Below are 6,000 nucleotides of genomic sequence, written 5' to 3' on the forward strand. Positions count from 1 at the left end.
TTTCAAGTTGTATTTGTCTTGTAGTTTGATCCTGTATTTGTACGATTTTTTCCAGTTTGTTTGTATCCGATTTGTGCCCAGATAATCTTGTTTTTAGTTTGTTGGTTGTTAGTCCAACGGACATAGCTTTACATTCCTTGCATTTTATTCCATATATTACATTGTGTGCCTGTAGGGTGTCTTGTTTTCCTTTTATTGTACGGTATAGCCAATCGACGTTAGTTATTGTTATTGTAGTGCGCTATTTTAATATTGTTGTAATCTTTTGATTTCTCAATTAGCTTTGTTATTTTTGGTGTTAATTTGTCTATATATGGAATGGATTTGTATACTTCATTGTTGTTTTGGGTTTTGTCTGCGCTTCTATCTTCTTGTTTTCTATTGAATAATCTATTTATGAGTCGTTTTGGGTAGTCGTTTTTGCATAGCTCCTCGGTTATTATCTTGTTTTTGTCTATTTGAGTCACTGTTGTTGTTAGTCTATTTACTCTGTATACTGAATTGCACGCTGTGTTTATTTTTTGGTACATTGGATGCATTGAGTGGCAATTTATAAATCGTCCTGAAGCTATAGGTTTTTTGTACCATTCCGCACCGAAAGTCTGATCCGTATTTCGAATGATCAGCATGTCCAAGAATGGTAACCTCCTATCTATTTCTACCTCGACAGTGAGCTGTAATTTCGGGTGGTAACTGTTGAAAGTATTAAGCACATTTTGTATCTCTTTCGTTGGTATTAGTAGGAATAGATCATCTACATATTTCTTTACAACCGGTATTAACATTTTTTAAAACCTTATCAATTAGCATGTTCATAACCCAATCTGCTAGAATGGGCGACAAAGGGTTACCCATTGCGGTTCCACTAAGCTGCTGAAAGTACTGTTGTCGGAATTCGAAGTAACTGTTCGTGTAAGTTCGTGTACCCATACATCGACGACCTGTGCATAGCGTCGGACAGCGTTAACCTACACAAAATTCATCTTCGTGCAGTCTTTGAACGATTGAGGCAAAATGGCCTCGTCATCAACGCGTCGAAATGCCAAATTGGTCAATCTACCGTAGATTTCCTCGAACACCAAATCACACCTGAAAGAATTAAACCTAAACCAAGCAAAGTCCAAGCCATCCTGGAATTTCCAAAGCCAACAATCGCCAAACAACTGAAGCGGTTTCTTGGTGCTGTAAATTTCTATCGACGTTTCATACCGAGAGCCGCGGAGAGCCAGCAAATCTTACAACGAATGATCGAAGGTAACACTCGCAACGATACGACGGTACTCGTATGGAACAAAATTTCGAACGAAGCATTCGAGCGATGTAAGGCAGACTTAGTAAACGCTACCCTTCTCGCTCACCCTTCTCCAGATGCCAAACTTGCCTTGGACGAGGACGCTTCAAACACAGCGATCGGAGCCGTTTTACATCAACTTACACACAGTGGCCTTCAGCCTCTCACCTTCTTCTCTCGCAAGCTAAGTGAGACCCAACAAAAAGCACGCACCTACGATCGGGAGCTGATCGCCATATACGAAGCCGTCAAACACTTTCGGGATACGCTACAAGCTCGAGAATTCTGTGTGTATACCGACCACAAGCCTCTCACTACCGCCTTCCAGCACACTATGGTCGAAAAAGCCAAAATTCCAGACAAAAATCAATATCTCGAAAACCATTGGCTCTACATATTTCATGTATTCAGAAGATTTTGTTTAGAAAAAAAGACCTATCTTTTGGTATAATTAGTCATTAGGGTGGTCCACTTTTACTCGTTATAAAATTATTAACTTTTTTGTCTTGCGATATAGAGCAATACTTTCTACTACAAAGTTGTAAATGATTTATTTTGCAGAAACTTTGCTGAAGAAACCAAATCTCATCTCATCTGTGTATCACTATACAACGAATTTTCTAGATTAAGTCAGGGTGGATCTTAAAAAAGCAGTTTTTTTGCTCTAACTTTTTTATTTGAAAACGCAGGGCCTGGGGAAAAGTTGGGTTCGAATTCTGTTATAATTGACTCCCATTATAGCTTGTTTTGTTCCATGGACCCGTAAACGTTGCTTCAAGGGCCATCCCTTACCTGTTTTTTCGCACTGCAGACACTATAAGCACGTTTGTTTCATTACTTTCTTCTACCGTCCCCTCCATCTATTGTAGAAAAAAACTACCGTTATAAATATCACAGGTAAGTTAGAAAACGACGCTTTAAAACCTTTTTATTAAAAAATAATATTGGGGGTACTTTTAAAGGAATGAACAAACGCGAATTGTTTTCTTTGTGAAAAAATACGCAAGGAAACTCCGTCGAAAAAATCCGAAGAGTATGTGATGAAGTTTTCAAAGCATACAGTGTCGTAAAGAAGGACATGCCGGTGGAATCGATAAAAATTGTTAAATTGTAAGGGATACATGCCTTTTTCTTCAAGAAGAATTATTTGAAGTATTAACAAAGCTCAACATAAGTTTTTAAGTACAATGAGGAATATTTCAATGCACCATTACTAATTCCTGGATAAAGTTTTGAAAATATTGCAATAATATCGAATGATTATGATGTCCCGACTACTTCATCGATTGATACCGCATTCTCATCCCAAGTAACAATTCCAAGTTTTATTACGTTCGTATAGCGGTTTTCATGACCAATTTCATAAAACCGCTAATAAAACTATGAGCTCCACCAGAACTTTCTGATGACCGCTATAAAACTGCTTTCTGACCAAGTGGCCCACGCCTCAGAATGTTTTCATAACCGCTATAAGAATCAGGCTATAAACTCAAGTAGTCGTATCACGCTCTGCTAAAAGCAGCAATAAAACCGATTAAGCTTTCGCTACTTGACAGCCATCGCCATAATTTAAAAAAGCTTTTCGCTTTTTGCTTTTCGCTTTATGCTTTTCGCTTTTTGCTTTTCGCTTTATGCTTTTCGCTTTTTGCTTTTCGCTTTACTTGCAAACGCCAGATAAGTTCGGTAGCTTTGTCAACTTGAAAATATATCCGTGAGCAGAAAAGTTTTAGTTTTACTGACAGATCATTCTGAACGATTTGGTTTATAGCTACCAGAATAAAAATTTTATTCGATATTTAATATCTCATAGAATATTTATTAATTTTAAGCAATTTCGTTGGTTTGTACTATGTGCGCATTTAATTTCATCGTGCATTTTGATATGATAGGTCGATAAAATCAGCGCGCCACTGAAATTTTGCAATTTTCGAAAACTGGTTGTTTTAACAAATTGAAAATATTCAGTTAGTCAATCTCAATTTCTAGCAAAATCATTTTAGTTGCTTCCTCTGACAGGAAAACCGATTGATAATGACCTTCTTTCTGCAAAATACTTTGCTTTGATGAATTGTTGTTTGCGAGCTAAAACAAAATACTAGAATATGGCAATATGGCTTCGCAGAAAAAAATGATTTTGGTGTTGAACTTTGCTATTCTTCATAATAGCAGCAAAAAAACTGTTTGGTTAGGGTGGTACCATTTTAATAGCTCTATAAAACTAACAGATTTATTGCGGTTTGACAAGTAACCGTGATAAGATCAATTTCGATTGGTGCGCCATTTTGTGTTGCTACGCCACACTTATGGTAAGTTTATAGCAGACGTGGTGCAGCCAACAAGTTTTAACGTGGTAATATAAGCAACCACAATAAATTCGCTTTATTAACAGTTTTATTATGGTTTTCTAGCTAGCTATAAGTGTGTTTGGACTCGTATCCTCTTGGTATTGCGCAATACCACCATAAATCCAGTGGTAATGATTCATACCGCAATAAAACCTTTATAAAATTCAAGTAAAACCAAGTAGCTTTGAATTGTTACTTGGGATTAAACAAGTCTCGTCGAGATACAAAAATTAATTTAATTTTATGCTGTGGACAAAATGCAGCCCGATTTTTTTTGTATTGATAGGTCATCCTAAAAACATTTGGCCGACTTGAGTGCTGAGAAAATGCGTAAAATCTCTCGTTATCACGCCGTAGAAGTAAGCAACTGTGAGCTTATTCTGCTAGAATCAGTCTGCAAGGCGGCAAGCAAAATGGAAATACTTGTCTATACAAAATATTAAAAAAAATTATAGCAAATTCCAAAAACCTTGAAAACATTTTAGAATACCTCGAATTTATGTTAGTTTTCTTTCTAAAAAGATCAGAAGGTTTTTAAATAAGAAAACATACGCGATAGATCTACACGCTTAACGGGAAACTAGCAGTCATTAACTTTTCGTCAGAAAGTCCAATTCCAGAAGCAGTTTTTGGGCCCAAAAGCGGGATTCTGTTTACAAAAATGTAAATCCTGCGTTCTTTTTGCCAATCTGCACACCGAATATATTGAACAGAACAGAACAAAACACATGAACAGATTTTTTGTTTCATGCAAAAATACTGCTTTTGAAATTGGCAGAATCGATGACGACTAATTCCGCCTTAACCCTTTATAAGGCCGTGGCAGTTATTTTGCCACCAACGAAAAATATTTGTTTTGCGTCTATAATGACATCAATATAATATAGAAGCAAAATAAAAAATTTTTGTTGGTGGCAATATAGTTGCCACTGCCTTATAAAGGGTTAAACAAAACTACGCAAGCGCAACACTTCAGTCCAGAGATGTAGAAATACTCTTTTTTTATAACTACTGTTTGTCATAACGACAGTTTTTTACAATAGATGGAGGGGACGGTAGAAGAAAGTAATGAAACAAACGTGTTTATAGTGTCTGCAGAGCGAAAAAACAGATAAGGGATGGCCCTTGAAGCAACGTTTACGGGACCATGGAACAAAACAAGCTATAATGGGAGTCAATTATAACAGAATTCGAACCCAACTTTTCCCCCAGGTCCTGCGGATCGTAGATATTGGTGAACCTTTGGGCCACAGCGGGCTGAATATGGAAAAATACTTACTTTTCAAATGCGTTTTTCTCAGAATAGGAGAAATGGAAAAATGCCATTACATGGATTTTGTAGATCCAGGTACGTACTTTTAGACCATTCATTCCGTTTTCGAAAATATGTGCCAACGGAAGTGTGAGACGCCGTGGAAAACTATAATATTTTGAATCGAAAACTTCTATATTTTCCTTCAGACAATAGATAGCAACTATCTAGAAGTTTTAAAAAATGCATCATTTTACGTTCTAAAAGTCATCCTAACAAAGTTTTCAAATTGGTTTTCAAATAAAAAAGTTAGAGCAAAAAAACTGCTTTTTTAGATCCACCCTGACTTAATTCTAGAATAACGTTCTTGTGTGCGGAGTCAAAGGTTTTCGAGATTATCGTGAAGGATAGATTGTTTGCTGCTTGTCGAAATTATATTAGTACAGTGCAACAGGAGTTTTTCCGTGGTCGTTCAGTAGAAACCAATCTTGTAAATTTCGTTTCATTTTGCATTAGAAATATTAGTTGTAAAGCACAAGTAGATACAGTATACCGCCATCCGGGGTGAGATTGTGCCACGGGGGTGAGATTGGACCAAAAACCAACAATGTTTATTTGTGAAAATTTATTATATCTATAGAAACTGGTGACCTAAATTCAAAATGATCATGAACATAACATATTTATTCATAACTTAGAATGGAACAAAGCTAATATTAGCAAACTATTTAGCCTAAACAGGGTATCAAAGTTCGCGATCAAAAATACTCGGAAATAACGCTTGTAAAAAATGTTCCGCATAAACCAGCCCAAACAAGAAATCGCATCAACTTGCTATTTTGAAGGTATATAAACTAATCATTTACAATGTACTGAAAGGTTATTATGCGTTGGATAAGTTTTGAATACGAAAATGATATTTTTCAAAACTTTGTACTTTTCGAGCTTCACGGGGGTGAGATTGTGCCAAACCTTAATGATTGATCCAATTTGTGGATTTCACATACACAACAAAAATACGTCAGTATACACCAGTACACTCACATTCTTTACTATTGAGCTCAATTATTTGACAGATTAGATTGCATCATACATTTTGGAGTAAACAGCAT

The sequence above is a fragment of the Sabethes cyaneus genome, chromosome 3, assembly GCF_943734655.1.
Source record: "Sabethes cyaneus chromosome 3, idSabCyanKW18_F2, whole genome shotgun sequence".
Classification (NCBI taxonomy): domain Eukaryota; kingdom Metazoa; phylum Arthropoda; class Insecta; order Diptera; family Culicidae; genus Sabethes; species Sabethes cyaneus.